The 21,152-nt window shown below is 44.4% G+C and overlaps 1 long non-coding RNA gene across 1 annotated transcript in view; it reads left to right on the top strand.

Annotated features, from left to right (window-relative positions):
- The window catches only part of LOC148896215 (uncharacterized), a 30,355-nt gene extending 11,982 nt beyond the window's left edge, over positions 1-18,373 (top strand). Inside the window, exon 3 of the long non-coding RNA XR_016115246.1 lies at positions 18,019-18,373. This is a non-coding gene — a long non-coding RNA (uncharacterized LOC148896215). The remainder of the gene's footprint in view (positions 1-18,018) is intronic.
- The last annotated feature ends 2,779 nt before the right edge of the window (positions 18,374-21,152 follow it).

Below are 21,152 nucleotides of genomic sequence, written 5' to 3' on the forward strand. Positions count from 1 at the left end.
TGAAAGTGGAAAAAAATGCATAAAAGACATGGAATTAATATTTTTAATTCGCTGCAATTCATGGATTATCCGGTAAGGGGCGCACTATTTCCATCAGAGTAGAAGACAAGCCGCATCACTGAGACAGACTGAAAACAGCAGACAGTATCAATGCGCCATCTGCTGCTTGTTACGACGTTGTTAATACCTTGGTCTCTACCTCTCCGCTACACCCGCATTAGCCAAATGTCGTTATCCAAACGGAGAAAAGTAGATAATGAGTGTAGAATTTTCAAAGAAAAAATGGACCATGTCCTATTTATTTACAGAGATGCACGGAAAACCTTTGTGCTTTGTGTGTTTGCAGCAAGTTTCGGTATTGAAGGAATATAATATTCGACGCCACTACGAGACTCATCACAGCGAAAAATATGACGGGTTGCAAGGACAACTGAGAAGAGAAAAGATTAACACATTGATGGCGGGTCTGAGGAAACAGCAGTCAACTTTCATCCAGAGGCGAGAAGTCATTGAAGCAGCGGTAAAAGCCATCTACCCAATTGCTAGCGAAATAGCATTGGCATTGAAGCTGTATTCCGACGGTGACTGTTAAACGATGCATGGTGAAGGCGGCTGAACTTATATGTCCCGAGAAGCCTGGCGAGGAATACTATAGCAGAGAGGATTTCAGAACTATCGGCAGATTTAGACAGTCAATTGAAACAGAGGGTCTGCATTTAAGTTGAAACTGACTTTGTGGGAGATGCAACTGGCAAATGGCAACCCTCATTTACCCTGTCTGAGAGATGTGTGTGTGAGGAGCGCTTCCACACCTGGACTTTCCAGCCAGAGCAACCTCCACGGGTGGAGGCACAGATGCACGAATTGGCCCGCATCGCACGGAAGTGGCTGGAACCGGAGAGGAACACGGCAGCTGAGGTGGCCGACAGCGCCCCCAGTTGGTCGCCAACCAGATCATGACAGAATTATACCATAATCTGCTAAAAAATAACAAGAATATCATGTCTTTCCTTTGTTTTGGTGTAAATAAGCACAAGAACATTAGGAAAATGTTAAAATTTAATGAACTATCCTTTTACAAAACATTTCATGAAACACCTCATATTTCCAGACAAATGTGCAATTTACTTTTATCATTCACAAATATGCATTGCAACTGATCCCACTACAAAGACACAAAACTTTAATTGGTAGTGAAAAATATAGTAATGCACTTTAAGATTAAATGAAACTTAATAATACATTTAATTCCAAGCGCCTTTCAAAACACCCAAGGACACTTTACAATAAAAATAATAAAACAAAGCACATAACAATAAAACCATAAGTAAAGTGATAAATCATAAAATAGCAGATTGAACTAGACATTGAAAGCAATTTTAAACAGATGGGTTTTGAGGTGGGACTTGAAAATAGGGAGGGAGTCAATATTACGGATGTTGGGTGGAAGTGATGGCTTTGAATGTAAACAAAAGTATTTTGAATTAGATTCGATGTTTAACAGGGAGGCAGTGGAGTACAGGGGTGGAGGACAGGAGTGATGTGGTGAAAGGAGGGGGGTTCTAGTGATGAACCGGGCTGAAGAATTTTGGAAGAGTTGGAGTTTATGGAGACATTTCTGATTGACACCGAAGAGAAGTGAGTTACAATAATCGATGCGGGAGGTGACGAGACTGTGGATAAGGATAGCAGCGGAGTGAGGGGTGAGCGAGGGACGGAGACGGTTAATATTACGGAGGTGGAAATAAGCAGACCGAGTTATGTTATTTATATGGGAGTGAAAAGATAGTGAGCTATCGAGGATGACACCCACGCTCTTGACCTGAGGAGAGGGGCACACGGTTGAACTGTCAATGGTGAGAGAGAAACTGTTAGTTTTGTGGAGGGTGGATTTGGTACCGACAAGAAGTTCAGTTTTTTTCACTGTTAAGCTTGAGAAAGTTATGGCAAAGCCAGGATTTAATTTGTGAGAGGGATGAAGGTGGAAGAAAGACATCGGGTTTGCTGGAGAGGTAGAGTTGGGTGTCATCCGCGAAGCAGTGAAAGTGAATCCCAAACTTACGGAAAATATTGCCAAGAGGATGTAGGTAGATAATCAGAATCAGAATCATCTTTATTGCCAAGTATGTAGAACACACAAGGAATTTGTTTCCGGTAGAACACGCTGCACTAGTATAGTTGTCAAAAAAAACTGCTAAGTGGCACTATACAGTTCCATTTTGGCTACTGTTGAAAGAGTTCAAAGAGTTAATGGCTTGGGGGAAGAAGCTCTTTAAATGTCTGCTGGATTTGGTGCGCATGGATCGGTAGCGCCTGCCTGAGGGGAGTAGCTGGAAAAGGTGGTGGGCAGGGTGCGGAGGGTCCAGTAGGATTGTCCGCGCCCTAGTTTGGATTCTTGCAGTGTGCAAGTCCTCGAGAGTGGGTAGGGCGGTGCCAATGATTTTTTCCGCCGTCCTAACTGTCCGTTGAAGTCGGATTTTGTCCATTTTTGTGGCGGCCCCGAACCAAACGGTGATGGAAGAACACAGGATGGATTCGATGACAGCCGTGTAGAAATGTTGCAGCACCTCCTGTGGCAGGCCATGCTTCTTTAGCAGCCTCAGGAAGTACATTCTCTGTTGGGCCTTTTTCAGGATAGAGTTGGTGTTGACCTCCCACTTCATGTCCTGGGAGACATGATTCCCAGGAACTTGAAGGTCTCAACGGTTGACACCAGGCAGTTGGATAGTGTGAGGGGTGGCTGTGGTGATGGATGTTTCCTGAAGTCCACGATCATCTCAACTGTCTTGAGCGTGTTCAGCTCCAGGTTGTGACGGCTGCACCAGAGCTCCAGCTGCTCCACTTGTTGTCGGTACGCAGACTCGTCGCCGTCTTTGATGAGACCGATGACCGTGGTGTCGTCTGCGAACTTTATGAATTTGACAGCTGGGTGCGTTGAGGTGCAGTCGTTCGTGTAGAGAGAGAAGACGCATCCCTGCGGGGCTCCAGTGCTCGTGGTTCGTGTTGTGGATGATATATTTCCCAGTCTGACCTGTTGTGTCCGTCCTGTCAGGAAGCTGAGGGTCCACTGGCAGATCGTGGGGGACACACCAAGCTGGAGAAGTTTGGGGATGAGGAGTTCTGGGATGATGGTATTGAACGCAGAGCTGTAGTCCACAAACAGGATCCTTGCGTAGGTTCCTGTGTTGTCAAGGTGGTCGAGGATGTGATGCAGTCTAATGTTGACTGCATCCTCCACAGACCTGTTTGCCCGGTAGGCAAACTGAAGAGGATCTAGCAGAGGTCCGGTGATGTTCTTTCTCCGATTCAGTACTGTGGCGGGGGCGGAAACCAGACTGGAATTGTTCGTAGAGGTTATTGTGAGTGAGGTGAGAGTGAAGCTGGGACGCAACTGTCTTTTCAAGGATTTTGGCGATGAATGGAAGGTGGGAAATTGGACGCAAGTTATTGACATCGTTTGGATTTGAGCCAGTTTTTTTTCCGGATTGAAGTAACAGCTGCAGTTTTGAGTGGGATAGGAACAATTCCAGTTGATAATGAGGAGTGAATAATGGTTGAAATAAATGGGAGAAGAGAGGGTAGGCAGGACTTGATAAGGATAGTAGGGAGGGGGTCGAGTTGACAGGAGGAATTCTTGGATTTGGTGATAATGACTGAGTTATAGAGGGATGGGGGAGTCCAAAAGCGGAAAGTAGTTGGGAGGGAGTAGAAAGGCTGGGAGAGGGGGGGGGGGCAGAGGACCCCAGGTGCTGATGGATTTTGTTGATCTTTTCGCTAAAACAACATAAGCAGAGTGTTGCATGTATCAGAGGAATAAAAGTGTGAGGGGAGAGAGGAGGTTGTATGATGTTGTGATAGAGGGAAAAGAGGACCCGTGAGTTTCCAGGATTAAAGTCAATGAGTCCAGAGTAATATTGCGATTTTGCGCAATATTACTCTTTTACTCTATTACTTTTAAAGAAATGAATTTTTAAACCACTTACACATATGCATCTTCTTCTTTTCCTTTCGGCTTTTCCCCTCAGGGGTCGCCACAGCGAATCAATGTCCTCCATCTATCCCGGTTTTGTGCATCCTCTTCTCTCACACCAGCTACCTTCATGTCCTCTTTGACCACATCCATAAACCTCCTCTTCGGTCTTCCTCTCGGTCTCCTGCCTGGCAGTTCCAGGCTCAGCATCCTTCTCCCGATATAGTCAGTCTCTCTTCTCTGGACATGTACAAACCATCTCAGTCTGGCCTCTCTGACTTTCTCTCCAAAGCCTCTAATATGAGTTGTCCCTCTAATGTACTCATTCCTGATCCTATCCAACCAGGTCACTCCCAAAGAAAACCTCAACATCTTCAGCTCTGCTACCTCCAGCTCTGCTTCCTGTCTTTTCTTCAGTGGCACTGTCTCCAGTCCAAACATCATGGCTGGTGTCACCACTGTTTTATACACTTTTCCTTTCATCCTAGCTAAACCCTTCTATCCCACATCACACCTGACATTTTTCTCCAGCCGCTCCAGCCTGCCTGGACACACTTCTTCACCTCTTTTCCACACTCTCCATTGCTCTGGACAGTTGATCCCAAGTACTTAAAATCATCCACCTTCTTTATCTCTTCCCCCATGTAGCATTACTCTTGCACTTGGATCCCTCTCATTCACACACATATTCTGTCTTGCTGCGACTGATCTTCATTCCTCTCCTTTCCAGGGCATATCTCCACATCTCTAGTTTCTCCGCCACTTGTTCCCTGTTCTCGTTACAGATCACAATGTCATCTGCAAACATCATGGTCCAAGGAGATTCTTGTCTAACATTGTCTGTCAGCCTGTCCATCACCATAGCAAACAAGAAGGGACTGACCCCTGGTGGACCCTGGTGGACCCCTGGTGGAGTCCCACCTCCACCTTGAAATCCTCAGTCATACCGACAGCACACCTCACAACTGTCTTACAGTCATGATACATGTCTTGCACCGCTCTGACATACTTTTCCGTCACTCCAGACTTCCTCATGCAATGCCACAGCTCTTCTCTGGGCACCCTGTCATACGCTTTCTCCAGATCTTCAAAGACACAATGCAATTCCTTCTGACCTTCTCTGTACTTCTCTATCAGCATTCTTAAAGCAAACACTGCATCTGTCATACTCTTTTTTTTTTTTGGCATGAAGCCATACTGCTGCTCACAAATGTTCACTTCTGCTCTTAGTCTAGCTTCAACTACTCTTTCCCAGAGTTTCATTGTATGGCTCATCAACTTTATTCCTCTGTAATTAGTACAACTCTGCACATCTCCGTTGTTCTTAAAAATGGGCACGAGTACACTTTGTCTCCATTCTTCAGGCATCTATTCACCATCTAAGATCTTGTTGAATAACCCAGTCAAGAACACCACCGCTACCTCTCCAAGACACTTCCATACCTGGATTGGTAAATCATCAGGCCCGAGTGCCTTTTTCCCCCTTCATCCTCTTCAGCGCCCTCCTCACTTCATCCTTGCTAATGTTTGCTACGTCTTGGTCCACAACAGTCACGTCTTCTACTCTTTGTTCCTTCTCATTTTCTTCATTCAACAATTCTTCAAAGTACTCTTTCCATCTTGCCATCACACTACTGGCACCTGTTAATACATTGCCATCTCTATCCTTAATTACCCGAACCTGCTGCAGGTCCTTACCATCTTTGTCTCTCTGTCTCGCCAGCCTGTAAAGATCAGTCTAACCTTCCTTGCTGTCCAGCCGAGCATACAAATCATCATAGGCCTCTTGTTTGGCCTTTGCCACCTTTACTTTAACCGTGCGCCGCATCTCCTTGTACTGCTGTCTACTCTCGTCCGTCCTCTCAGTGTCCCACTTCTTCTTTGCTGACCTCTTTCTCTGTATACACTCCTCCACCTCCCCATTCCACCACCAAGTCTCCTTATCTACCTTGCTTCCACTCGATACATCAAGTACTTTCCGACCTGTGTCTCTGATTATGTTCGCTGTAGTTTGCCAGCCATCTGGAAGGACCTCCTGCCCACCCAATGCTTGTCTTACCTCCTTCCTAAATGTCATGCAACACTCTTCTTTTTTCAACTTCCACCATTTTGTCCTCACTTCAGCCTTTGGTTTCTTCATCTTCCTCACTGCCAGCACCATCCTACACACCACCAACCTATGCTGTCTGGCTACACTCTTTACCAGCCACTACTTTGCAGTCACTGATTTCCTTTAGCTGGCGCCGTTGACACAAAATGTAGTCTACCTGTGGACTTCAGCCTCCACTCTTATAGGTCACCTTATGTTCCTGTCTCTTCTGAAAGAAAGTATTCACAATAGCCATTTACATTCTGTTAGCAAAGTCAACCACCATCTGTCCTTCAGCGTTCCTCATCTGGAGTCCAAACCTGCCCATCACCTCCTCATCATCTGTTTCCTGCGCCAACATGTCCATCGAAGTCTCCACCAATTACAACCCTCTCACTTCTCGGGATGTTCTGTATGACTTCATCAAAGTCCAACCAAAATTCTCCTTCTCCGCCAGCTCACATCCTACTTGTGGGGCATACCCACAAACAACATTGAACATCACGCCTTCAATTTCTAGCTTCAGACTCATCATTCTATCTGATACTCTTTACTTCTAAGACATTCCTAACAAACTCCTCTTTTAAGATAACGCCAACTCCATTTCACTTTCTGTCTTCATCATGATAGAACAACTTAAACCCTGACCCTAAGCTTCTAGCCTTGCTCCCTTTCCACCTGGTGTCCTGGACACACAGTATGTCTACCTTCCTTCTCTGCATCATGTCAACCAGCTCTCTACCTTTACCTGTCATTGTTCCTACATTCAAAGTTCCTACTCTTAGTTCTATACTCTTGGCGTTCCATTTCTGTCTTTTCTCTGGGCACACCACCCTCCTCTCCTTCTTCGACCAACAGTAGTCCATTTTCCACTGGTACCCGGAAGGTCAACAGTACCAATGGCGGCCGTTGTTAACCCGGGCCTCGACCGATCCGGTATGGGATTCATAGGTTTGATTCGCATATTTGTTTTGGCAAAAAAAAAAATTACGTCGGATGCCCTTCCTGACACAACCCTCTGTATTCATCCGGGCTTGGGAGCGGCACAATAAGACACTGCCTTGTGCCCCCTTGTGGCTACATTACTTACACATATGCATATAAAATCTAAATGTAATCCCTGCGTACACCTTACAAACTAAGGAGAGTGATTTTAAATGTGTAATGAAGAAAGTGTTCGCCTGTCCTGTAAATCTGTAAACTTCATACATGAAACTGTACAAGTGCATCAACACCAGGTGTCATGTCCTGACTGTCACTTTCAGAATGTCATTTAATTGCTTGTTTGTGAGCCTTGAATGCATTTTTGTTTTATTGATATTCATCCCTGAGAAAATGTGTTCATAAAGGTAGGTTGTCCCAGCAGTCGACAGCAGTCATTTTTCACTCAACATACTTCAGAAGCGAAAGCCGCCAACCTAAGCATTGTTCCGGGTGAGTCACGCCATCGTTAAAAAGTCCTTCCAAGACGGAGAGATGGTAAAAGAAGCATTCTGTTGAGATCTCCAGCGCTTTCGCGATGCATTTGGGAGAATAAAGAGTCGAGATGGTCCTCTTGTTTAGATCATACAAGTAGGATATTTATTGCCGAAGCACAGACAGCAACCGCTGCGTTCATCGTCGTACGAGAAGTCCAAAACATAGACACACAAACTGGCTTTTATCGCTGTCAAGTCACGTGATGTCGCGTCGTGGCTGGGTTGCCATATGAGTTCAGTATTACAGCATTATGTAAAATGAGGATACAATCTAACTTTCTCAACACCCCCACTTATACTCAGTTTGCTGTAATGTAAACCAAAAGATAAACAGAACAATGTGAACTCTATCTTACACATGTGAACTCTGTCTTACACATTTCACATTTAAACACAATTGTTTTTGCATATTGGTAGTCATCAATAATGAAATCACCGTCCCATATGATTTTGATTACCTTGTCACTCCTGGACTCTTTGGCATACATATAATAATCACCTGGGTTTTGCTTATACTCATTATCGGTTAAATAATCATGTAAGATCTTGTTCCCGTTTCGGCCAGATTGCTTGAAACCGTAGTGATTTTTCTAGTTTGTAAACTAGACCATCATTCTTTTCTCCATTTTCCAGAGCTGCTTTTTGAAGCACTACTCTTATACCTGTTTGATTGGCTGTTGGTGAAAATGTCTCTCCATACTCTATGTTTTCCACCTGGCTCTTGCCCTTTGCTACAAATCGTCCTTTATATTTGTCTCTGACATCTACATCACGTTTGATAGCATATACCCATTTACCCCCCACTGTTTTCTTGCCCGCTGGTAGGGTTGTTACAGTAAATGTGTTGTTCTCATTTAATGACGGAATTTCCTCATCCATGGCTTTTGCCCATTCTTGTGAATAAATTGATCTCATAGCTTCTGCATATGTTTGTGGAACACTACACACAGCTCTGTAACAGTAGTCTACTGTGGTGTGTGCCCCATCGTTATCGCTGTACTCAACCACAAAATCATCAAAGTGACGAGGTTTCTTTCTTTCCCTAGTAGGATACCTTCTATTTTCAGGTTCATCATTTGTGTCACTTTGTCGTGTGAGTTTATGTTCATTTGGCTCTGTGACTGCACTTTCGCGTGCATCCCTGTCTTGTACACATGACTCTTGGGCTCTCTTATTAGGCTCCTGAAAGACCTCACTAGTCTTAGGCCTTAATCTCATGCCATAATATGTGTTTTCATCTGTTTCATTTATCTGTGTCTCTTTCTCAATATGCAAATAGTACAACTTTCCATACACATGTATACGATATTTTGTCCCACCTTTTGTAATCAGTGAATTTTTACCTTCTTTAAATATCACTGTTGCCCCGTTGGTGGTCGCCTTCTTCACCGACAAAATGTCTTGGGGGTATGAAGGAATGTATAAAGCGTCCTTCAGCGTTGCTTTATGTCTTTGTCCTTTGATGTCAATCAAAGAGACCTCAGCATCTCCCCTTTTATGTGCGACTCCGCTGCATTGTGTGCCGTCCGCCAGCTCCACGCGGTGTCTTTCCTGTTTGAACGTGCTGTCGAAATTCTTGAACATGGTCACGTCGGTGATGATATGCGAAGTGGCTCCCGTGTCCACCATCAATCCTCTCTGTCTGATGTCGTGACCCAACTGCTCCCTGGATCTGGCCTCGCCGTCCTTCATCTTGAGCGCGTTGTCGGTGTCGCCATCTTCTGACGCTTTACTGGCGTCATCTCGTCTGTCCTTGTCCTTACGCCTGCACGTTGCGTCTTTATGTGTCTTGCTTTTGCAATGACTGCACCATGTCTTCTGTCGACATTCTCTTGCTTTGTGGCCTTTGATCCCACACTTGAAACACACTATGCTTGTGTCATCACTGTGGTCACGGGTGTTGGTTTTGGTGGTTTGCCGTCCACTCCGACCCTGTGTCTTCATCACACTGTCCCCTGACTCAGTGTTCAATTTCTCAGTGGCTTCAAAACTCCGTAGCTTCGTCTTGAAATCTGCAAACTTGATTTCATCATTTGAATGCGCTACATGGATTGCAAATGGCTTGAAACTTGCTGGTAGTCCTTTTAATACCATGGCAACAAGTAGTCCATCTCCCAAAGTTTCACCTGCATTTCGGAGTACTGTGATGGCGGTTTCGGCTCTGATGATATAGTCTGTAACACTTTCATCGTTTCTCTTTTGAAGCGACGTGAGCGTGGTGTACAGATTTATTATCTGCGGTTTTCCTTTCCCGGCATAATATTCTCTCAATATCTTCAAAGATTTTCTTCCATCATCAGGTGCATCTCTCATTATTAGTGAAAGGCTCTTGTCATCAAGCATATTTATCAATTCGGCATACGCATCGGCATTTTTCTCTGCATCCGTAGCCATATCGGAACTCGTCGCCGGCTCGCTTAGCACGGTCTTCTTTCGTCCCAATAAATGAAAATGTCCGAGCATTTTTGTTTCCCATATCTCATACTTATCTTCATCTCCGTCGAATGCCAGTCGAAGGTGCCTGCTTGCCCTTCCTTGATCCATCTTGACCGCTGTTTAGCCGGTTAGCGATAGCCTCGTTTGCTCACCGCTCTTTCAAGTCTGGATACACTTCTGGCTTCACTTTATCTCCCAAACGTCTCCTGGGCCCATAACCTGTTGAGATCTCCAGCGCTTTCGCGATGCATTTGGGAGAATAAAGAGTCGAGATGGTCCTCTTGTTTAGATCATACAAGTAGAATATTTATTGCCGAAGCACAGACAGCAACCGCTGCGTTCATCGTCGTACGAGAAGTCCAAAACATAGACACACACAAACTGGCTTTTATCGCTGTCAAGTCACGTGATGTCGCGTCGTGGCTGGGTTGCCAGATCAGTTCAGTATTACAGCATTACATAAAATGAGGATACAATCTAACTTTCTCAACACATTCGTTGAAGCAGCTTACTCCTTGTTCAGAGACTTTAAAAATAAGGCAGAGATATTATCTTCAATCAAAGCTCTGCAGCTGTCTGCGCTGTGAAACCATAGCTGAGGATTTAACCCAGCAAATGTGGAAAGACATCGGAGATTGTGAGTGTTCTCACTGCTGAAGTCCAGGGCTCATGGGCAGTTCTGTAACTTACTCACACAGGAAAAGTACCCCAACATGAGGAAATGTGCTACCTCCTTGACTGCATTATTCGGCTCCACTGATTTATGTGAGTCAGCCTTTTCCTACATGAAGATCATTAAGTCCAAATACCGTTCCACCATGAATGATGAACATTTGAAAATGTGCTTGAGGCTGGCTGTCAGCAGCTACTGTACGGACTATGCATCCCTGGCTGATTCAATTCAGTGCAAGTCATCAAAGTAAACTCAGGTAATTACAAAAAATGTTAATAGTTATTTATTATGTTGTGTATATGTAGTTATTATGTGTGTTGTGCAATATTGGCTTATTCAGTTATGCAAGGTACATCAACATACATTGTACATACAACGATGGGAAGATTTCTTCAGCCGTCATCTGTACAAATTTGAGAACCAAATTAAGAACCACCACAGACGTATTGTACATACAAAGAATCCTTAAAACATTTGAAAATACAGTAAAGTCTCGTTATATCGATATCGGATATATCGATAGTCCCGGTTATATCGATACTATTTCTATGCACGCACGGAGAAAATTACATGCAAACAGGTTCGGATATATCGATAGTCCCGGTTATATCGATATTTTTTCGGACTCCCTTGAATATCGATATAACGAGACTTTACTGTAATTATGTTTTGCATTTTTGTCGTGGGTAGTTTTTATAAATAGCTCGTATGCTGAAAAAGTGTGAGCACCCCTGGTGTACACTTTCAGCACAATCCCTGATCAACCATCACAAAGTTGTGAAATTAAAATCAAACATGAGATCAACTTTAATTTGAAAGTGGTACTTTTATTTTGAAAGTAAACACCTCAGCAAAGGAATGTACTTTACTGTATATGCATGAATCTGGGCCCCCAAGGTGAGCAAGAGAAAGAGCAGTGTGTCAGAAAGCAATAATTTTGTCTTCATGTTAACAAGATTCTTATTTCCTTTATGGTGAAGGAAAGTGAATGATTTCTCTTGAGAGTCTCAACAACTGAAGGCTAATAATATCACTCAATGGGTGTTGCTCAATAGGCCTAGGTCAGGGGTCGGGAGCCTTTTTGACTAAGAGAGCCATAAAAGTAAAATATTTACAAATGTTTTTCAGTGAGAGCCACACGCACGCGCGCGCACATACAAACGCTCGACTGCGCGCACACACACACACACGCGCGCAGGACCATTTTTCAACAAAATATCACAATGTATTATTTAAAATAACTTTGTGATAGTACTCACCGTTAACAAGTACTATCGGATAGTACTAACCGTTCCTTGTGATTGGTAAAAATCCAGGCAAACGATCGGAATGAAATTCAATTTGCCAGTCCAGAGGCGAAGTTACTGCTAGCTAGCGCACGGCTCATAAGCTTCCACACTTGCTATCTGAGATCTACTTCTCGCAGAGGTATGTTGATGCTAACGTTAACATGGGGCTTGTTAAAATGTCACTGACATTCGACTGTTTCATTGCAAATTAGAATCAGAACATTTTCTTTCCTCTAATGCTCCGGTGCATTCACGCTGAAGTGCACTAGTTGGGCTCATTTAAAGGGGCGTTTACCTGTTTCAACATGACAGCCACTATCATCCAATCAAAATGGCGCTTTCGGCCATTCTAGGTCAGTGTCATCCAATCAAAATTGCACTTTCCGCCAACTGCAGCCCCAACGGGAAATGAACGGCGAAAAAAAAAAGACTATGTATTTAGTTTTATCGGCGAGCAATATGCAATCATCAAAAGAGCCATATATGGCTCGCGAGCCATAGGTTCCCGACCCCTGGCCTAGGTAGTCGAGTGGTTAGCACGCCGGCTTCACAGTGCAGAGGTCGCCGATTCGCGTCCCGGTCTGGCCTCCCTGTGTGGAGTTTGCATGTTCTCCCCTGGCCCGCGTGGGTTTTCTCCAAGTCCTCCGGTTTCCTCCCACACTCCAAAAACATGCATGGCAGGCAGATTGGCCACTCCAAATTGTTCCTAGGTGTTAGTATGAGAGTGACTGTTGTATGTCTTTGTGTGCCCTGCAATTGGCTGGCAACCAATTCAGGGTGTCCCCTGCATCGTGCAAGAAGACAGCTGAGATAGGCACCCCCGCGACCCTAATGAGGAATAAGCGGTATGGAAAATGGATGGATGGATGGATGTTTAATTCCAGCTCTGGCTTCCCTGTGTGGAGTTTGCATGTTCTCCCCAGGTTTTCTCTGCATACTTTGGTTTCCTTCCATATTCCAAAAGCAAGCATGGCAGGCTGATTGAACAGTCCAAATTGTCCCTCGGTGTGAGTGTCAGCGCGGATGTTTTTTCTTTGGCTGTGTGTGCCCTGCGATTGGCTGGCAACCAGTTCAGGGTGTCCAAAGGCGACTGGGATAGGCTCAGTTTATTTGCTATTTTTCATGATCAACAGTAGTCACACAGTAAATGTCAAGTATGTAGACTGAGAAACAAACTAAGGTTGAGGTGGGTTGTAATGTCATTAATCAATAATGTTTTTTCCTGTTTTAGGATCCCGGGCTGTTCTATATTTATGGGGTAATATATCAGTACGTTGCCCGGTAGTCAAGTGGTGAACATGCCGGCTTCACAGTGCACAGTATGCCCTGCGATTGGCTGGCAACCAACCCAGGGTGTCCCCTGCTTCGTGCCCGTAGACGGCTGGAATAGGCTCCCGCTTCCTCCGTGACCCTGATTGATGTGTTAGTACAAACACTTATAAAAAGGAATCAGGGACAATGTTCTGATTTGTTTTCGGTTATCTCAGCAGGACCTATTCCTGGACCACCAATGTCTAATTGTGTATTGTCTTCTACACAAGTACCATTTTACTAGCGCTATGCGTTTTGCTGATTTTTATCTTGAGATTTTAAACTGGTGCAACCAACTTTTTCAGTTGCCCACACAAGCACAGGATTTGGTCATTTCCTTTTTTTGGCGCAGTACAACACGGCCATATTTGAGGCCATATTGTCATCTTAGGTTGGTGTGATGTAAAGACGGAGACTAACTCCAGATATTGTTACAAAATATTTTGCAACAGGAACTTTGCAACAAACAGTGGATGACAAAGCACGGCAATCATTTTCAGAGAATACACATAAAGTAGAGCTTTTCAATAGCAAGCATATTGAGTGCAGTGTCTAGAAAGATATCTTTGTTCCAATCTTTATTAAAGAATGATGGATGACAAATGAGTCATCCGTAACAAAAAAAAACATATTGTGTATAACACAATACACATAACTATCTATCTCCTTTCCCTAGAGAGAAGGTTTAAAGGGTACACATAAAACTTGAACATGCTCAAAAACTGAAAAGGCTTCTCTTCCCTGCATCGATGCAGTTAATGTTAATGTCAATAAGGCCGGCCAGTGTGTGTGGTTTACAAACTCAAAACAATTCAGACTGTCAACAGAAGACTGAAACTGAACTAGAACGTACATCATTATAACACCGTAGAGACCTCATATATCTACATGGGTGGGTATTATTGTGACCCGCTGAAGACCCTGGGAACAATGTGTGCACATTAATCCTTCAAACACCTACCCGGGGCAGCTGTTTCTTTTAGACCAGGTTTGTTGTGGGGCAAGAGACGTTGGAGTGACAGTGGGAGTTTAGCTACCGGTAATACTGAACAGGGTGGGGGTCCTCGTGTGGAGCAACCTGTCTCTTGGTATCCGGTGCTGATGGAGTGGGTTCTGGTGGAGATTCAGGAGGGGGTGGTGACGGTGGTGGTCCAGGTTGAGGGTTCTCCTGACTATATTCCATCCTTGATGGCATGTGGAGGACTGAGTCCATATAAGCAGGGTGTGGCTGGTATAGCTGGAACTTCCGAAAGTGCAGTCTGTTCCTGAGTGTCACTCTGCCTGCCGACGTATTGATGGTGTCGAAATAGTTTCATCTGTTTAGCGACAGCAAAGGCATAGGCTCCTTGGTTTACCAACCCAAACCATGCTCGGGCGACTGAGATATCCTTTGGTGTCGGGAAATTGCTTACTGAGTCCAAGAACTTTTGGTTGGGTTTCACTTTCATAGGTGTCACCGTGAGGACTGTGAATTCCACAGTTTCCCGAGCGAATTGGAACTCCTTTGGATTGAGGGTAACGCTGTTCTGTGCACACAAATCAAGCCATCTGCAGGTCTGGAAGAATAATGCTTCAATGGATTCTGCCAACGTGCAAGTGTCATTGACGCATTTCACCTTGTCTGGGAAATCTGTGATGATACTGTCAAAATGCTGATTGGATAAATCTCCACTGCGGAGGACACCCTGAGGTGCCACCTTGTAGCCGAACCTACCCCATGGAGTGATAAAGGTGGTTAATTGCCGGTCCTCCTCACGAATGAGTACAGACTGGTAACCATTCCAGGCATCTGTGACAGTCTTTCTGGTGTTTTGTGGTATGCGGACTACCAGGTGGAATCGACTTTGTACATGATGGGTTTGACGAACAGCATGACAGTTCTGTGAGTGCAGATCAACTGTGCGTCTTAGGCTCCCATCAGCCTTTGACGTCACCACCATCCTAGAGCACCAGGTGCCAGATGTGTTGGGGTTAACCCTCTCGAGGACTCCAATTCAGACGTCCCGCTCCAAGTCCTTGAGAACTTGATCCTGCCAATGAACAGGCACTCGGACGGGCTTGTGCACAGCGAAGGTTGTGGCATCTGGGTTGTCATGTAGTTGCAGAGGGTCACACTTCATCATAAGCAGAGGCTGATGCTCGCAAACGTTGAAGGTTGGCACCATAGTAGTCAAGGAGCCAGTCCTTGAGTGCTGGTATGTCACCTTCCATGGCTGTCAGACCTGGGGGCAATACCAAGGTAGAGGGGGCAGTTGCAAGACGGGTCTGTTGGGTTGTCAACATAGGCCACGTGGTTGTGAACTTGGTCAGGGAAGTAGCTGGGGACAATGCCAAACTTCTCCTGTGCTTCTCGACAGAGGAATGCTTTTTTCATCCTGGAAGACACACAGACCAGCTATTTGGTTGATCTTGTAAATCATGTGGCATCATGGATACCCATGCTCACCATGATTCCTCCTTAGTTACCTAAGTCCTCCCTGATAGCGCCACGCATGATGAGTTTAACAGGTATGATGTCATAATCACTTTATCCCATGGCGTCTGCAGTCTCTAGGGGGATTACTGAGCTTTAACAGCCTGAGTAAGCAATCATGGGGATTGACAGTCTCTTGAGTTTCCCACTGGCGTTGATGGAATAACCTTGGTCATTTGGCAGCGGGATGAGATCGACCAGAACTGTTGGATGGAGTTTCGAGGGCCGTTCTATCCATCTCCCATCGAAGATGTGATGGGCTATTGTTGACATCTCTGCAGCAGGGGAGTGTATGATGCCGCTTGGATGGAGACTAAAGGTACAAAGTTGTTGGAAGGCGAACAGATCGTCCTCAATCTGGCAAGTATTCACCTTGTCTGTCTCTTCTGGTTCCTTCCCATGGTTGCAATATCTGGATGAGCTGTCTTTGTGGCCCCATTACTTGCAAGCTGGAAACAGGCTACACAAGCATGGGTAATGTCCTTTGACAGACCATTTGCTGCACTTCGACGTCCAGGCAGGGCACCTCAGGGCCCTGGTTTGTCAGTTGTTTCGTTGACCATGACTTGCTCCGCCGCACGCCCAGCACTTCCCGGCTGATGGTGCCTGACTGTTTGGTCTTGTCATGCTGCTCATGGACCCTGCGCTATCACCAATAGTGATAATGTGGCTAGAAATGTCCTAATGCATGTTTAAGGGGCTTGTACCATTCTTCTGATCTTAATCCTGTGCACCAAGGTATTCTCTTTGACTGCCAGACGTCTGATTGCGGTCAGGATGTCCTGCTACGGTGTGCCAGCAACATCACCGCGGATGTCTCTCATCAGGTCGGTGCGAAGTTTCTCACTGCAGTAGTAAAACAGGGCTGTCGGTGCCTGGTTGCCGATATTTCCATTCCTGCCTTGTACATGTCCCACGGCCTGGTGAAGGCTGACCACTGGTCCGAGTCATATCCTAGTCCCATCTTGGGTGGGTCCAGCCTCAGTTTGGTGGGTGCAAGGGTGGTGTCTATCACCTTGTCATACATCTGTCGAGCCGTGGTGAAGGCTGCTGCAAACTCTGCTGCGAGGTCCTGTGATTCATAGGCACAGCGATCCACGGGGCAAGTGAGTCTTGCCATGATCGAGAGTTGCTATGAGATAATACACAATGCTGTGATATTCAGCTGTGGAGGATGACTCGTCCGTCATTGAAATATATCTTCCTTCCAATCTTTATTCAAGAATAATAAATGACGAATGAGTCAGCTGTAACAAAACGGGATAAATAACTATCAAGTGTCGAGCCCTGAGTTTTATTTAATATTGCTTCAGTCAGAAGCAAAACTACACACAGGAGTAAATGTTGAAAAAAAAAAGACATTTAAAACTGCAATGGAGACGTGTCACACATTTATGTTAATCCAGGTTTTGGTAATTATTCTATTGTGTTTTTACACAACCTGGGGACTTCATTTGAATCCGGGTTTGTGCAAGGTAATTTTGTCCTTGACAGAAAGTAATATCGTATGTCAAATGCACTCAACAAGAAAAAGAGAAACATGACTTTGTTTGCAATCAAACAAAAATTGGATTTTAAATTAAAAAAAATGCAAAAAAACAAACAAAACAAAAGCCAAGGATTTGTAATTTAAAAAATGCAAACAAAATCAATACAGGTACAGGTATTTCCTCAACCTCTATTTTAAAGCAAATTTTAATGTAATGATGCATCAAACTGGTAGTCCATTGCCTTAATCAGTGCAGAAGAAGTAGCTCTCATTTTTAAAAAGGGTTGGTGACCCCGGATCTAAAAGCAACCCTTCATCTGTCAATGATTCAAATTGTGAAACCATTATTTAGACATGCTTTAGACATGTGACGCATGATGTACCTTGGGTTAATTATAATGAAATTGCATGTTATTTCTATTTGGCCATGAGGATATAAGTTGTTACAGCATCATTCCAAGCTAACCAATAGGTTCAGCCCACTACACTTCAATTGATTTGCAACTAAAATCCGGGAGTTACCAACATAAATCAACCAGTTTACGTCTGTGGTCTTGGAGAAAGTGTCACTCGAGGAGTTCTGTGGAGGGTATTTCAGGCTGTTTGGTCCTTAAACCATTAAATTTCAAAGTTTGGTTCATATTTCTGCCAGTAAATCAGAATTGTTTCCAGTGAGGATTGGACTCCTATGAGGCTGCCCTTTGTTACCATTATTGTTCATAACCTTAATGGAAATAATTCATAGACGCAGCTGAGGCAGTAAGGGGATCCACTTTGGTAGCCTCAGTATTACATCTCTTCTTTTTGCAGATGATGTGGCCTCTCCAATTCTCATAAGAGCAGTTCACAGCCAAATGTGAAACTTTAGGAATGAAAATCACCACCTCCAAATCTGCAACAATGGTCCTCAGTCGGAAAATGGGTGAGTGCCCTCGACAGGTCATGGGTCAGATCTTGCCCAATGTGGAGGAGTTTTTGGAGTCTTGTTCATGAGTGAGGGCAGGAGGGAGTGGGAAAATCGACACGTGGATAGGTCAGTATCTGGTGTGATGCAGTCTGTTCTGGGGAAGTACAGTAGCTTACCTAAAATGGAAAGATCTAAGCAAGCAAAGTTAGTTTCAGACACAAGGAGTGTGTGCTCTCCCTTCGAGATAAGGTAAGAAGCTCGTTCATCCAGGAGGGGCTAAGAGTTGAACTGTTTCACCTCCATGTTGAGCTGAGTTGGCTTGGGCGTCTGAATAGGATAATGTTGCGCTCTCCACTCTGGTGTTGTGGGATTCAGAAAAAAAACACAAGAGAAGCGGTGTATGTCTTGACTCAACCGTCGTTTACTTTGAATGCCCAGAGGTAATACAAACATGTGCGCTCAACAACTTCCTGACCAACAAAGTAAATCGGTCCGACACAAAACCATGTTATAGTGAACAGAGCATGCCCTGGATGTATGGTGCACATCCGTAAGGAAGGTAGTGTGAGGTTCCCTTTCCCTTTGTGGTAGTTCCTCAACTGCAGATCGGGTGTTGTGGCACGAACCACTGCATCGATGATCTCATCCCCCTGGTAATCTTTACTGAGCCCACTTTCTATCTGTCTGACCAAACTAGGAAATGTGAGTTTGTCTTTTTGTCCGGGCTCACCTATTTGTCCAGATATCTTGAAATCTTTGCTCCAGGGGCCAGTGTCTGGGAGCACTATGCTTCTCTTTCGCACTGCATCGTCACCTTTTTCACTTGGTTTGGCTATTCCTAGTTCAAAATCTTTTATACTTTCAATCAAGTTCTTTACACGTAGCAAATCAGACATTCCTCGGTCTTCTCGCTCTAATTCAGCTCTTTCAATGTAGTTTGATACAATATTAATTAGTTGGCCTCGAATCTAGCCTGTAAGTTGCTCTCTTTTCAGTCCAAATATTTGGATTTCAGCACATAACTCCAACGTTTCAACATTCAGCTCAAATAACTTGCTCTTGACATCCAACTGCAGTTTCTCTAGCTTTGATTCAATTTCGGGTACACGCAGTTCAATTGGCCTGATTCACTTCATAGACTTCCAGTGCCCTTTAGTGGTGGATGAGTGCACAGAGATGCAACCGGACCACATGTAGAAAAAAAGCCACGTCAACGGCGACGCTACTCTCCGACTGGGTTGATTGGGGGATATTCGGTGCGAGCTTCTACTCACAGCTGGCAGACAACACTCGATGCAAATATCCCAGTGGTGCCGCCACAATGTTGCGCTCTCCACTCTGGTAATCGGTGGAGACACGGTGTTGTGGGATTCAGAAGAAGAAAAAAAAACACAAGAGAAGAGGTGTACGTCTTGAATCAACCATGGTTTACAATCGAATGCCCAGAGGAAATACAAACATATGCGCACAACAACTTCCTGTCCAACAATGTAAATCGGTTCGACACAAAACACTAAACGAAGCAGGCGTTCCTTGTTTAAATACACATTTTAGATGTATACCATTTTAAACAAACATGCGGATCAGACCTCTAAAGATGGAGGCAACTGATTTGTTGTGGCGACCCCTTGAAGGGAAAAGCCGAAAGGAAAACAGCTTCTTCCCCCAAGCCATTAACTCTTTGAACTCTTCAACAGTAGCCAAAATGGAACTGTATAGTGCCACTTAGCAGTTTTTTTGACGACGATACTAGTGCAGCGTGTTCTACCGGAAATAAATTCCTTGTGTGTTCTACATACTTGGCAATAAAGATGATTCTGATTCTGATTCTGAAAAGAAGACCATTTGTAAACTAATGTAACTATGCGATTTGCTTTACCTGTCACCAAAATACTAAATAAGGTACTTTTTAACCTGTCACAATGCCTCCTGGACTTTTCCTTAGTGAAGTGTTCCGGCCGTGTTTCTCCAGGAAGTGTCTCGGGACACTGGGAGAATGATACCATCTCTGCTCAAGCCTTTGTCCATGTGACGCAAACTCAGATGAGTGGTAGAAATCAGAATAAAGTTCAAGATGGTTTCAATTATCTTAAACAGTTAAAGTGTCCTATGTAGTCACCTTGTTACTCACTTGTTTCCAGATAGCATATCGCCATCTACATTTATATTACATTTCAGCTTTTCCCATCTGCTCAGCTTTGAAAAAAATTACAATGCATCTAAATGCCTGCAAGCTGTTTTGTTGGTCATTGCAAATGTCTTGTACGTTTCAAATTATTCAGTCTTTAAAATAAATTAATTATTGGTACTGCTCTTCATTCCACATTCACATTGTGGCCAAGTTATCCCAAAAATGTTTATCAGCCTCCTTATGCCATTTATAATGGGGATTCAAGAAGAATACAGTACACAATTGTATTGCTGAGTTAAATGTTATCACAATTTTTCTGCCTCGACAGTACTCCACATCACCTTTCAGAATCAGAATCAGAATCAGAATACCTTTATTCGTCCCACAATGGGGAAATTTGCAGCCCACAGCAGCAATTGAAAAGGGATGGGGTAGGGGTGGGGGTGAAAGGATAGAAAACAAGATTTTCTAAGCATAACAAAATATGTTACATATTAATTTGTTGCATTACATGGCAGTGTTCACTCAGAACAAAATAGTCAAAAATGTCAGTATGTTTGTGTGATTGTGTTTTTTATGTTACGATTGAATATGATTTATTGCAGTACTTGATGCGTCTGCTGCACTGACCTCCGTGATATTCTGGTTGAGGTGAAGTGTTACCAATAGGGAGAGTGCTTGAACTCTGCTCCGACTACTGTGCTAGCGTAAGCATTGACTGAGTGGCTCCCCTCTCGCTCGTGTATCTTTAAAAGGAGGGGCTGGACATTTAAACTCCCTGTGTGCGTGTGTGTGCGTGTGTGTGCGTGTGTGTGCGTGCGTTTGTGTGAGCGTGCGTCTGTGCGTGTGTGTGTGTGTGTGTGTGTGTGTGCGTGTGTGTGTGTGGGTCCACATGAGCGTGTGCAT

This window comes from Hippocampus bargibanti, linkage group LG06 (assembly GCF_051943395.1).
Source record: "Hippocampus bargibanti isolate YZ-2025 linkage group LG06, ASM5194339v1, whole genome shotgun sequence".
In the NCBI taxonomy this organism is placed as follows: Eukaryota; Metazoa; Chordata; class Actinopteri; order Syngnathiformes; family Syngnathidae; genus Hippocampus; species Hippocampus bargibanti.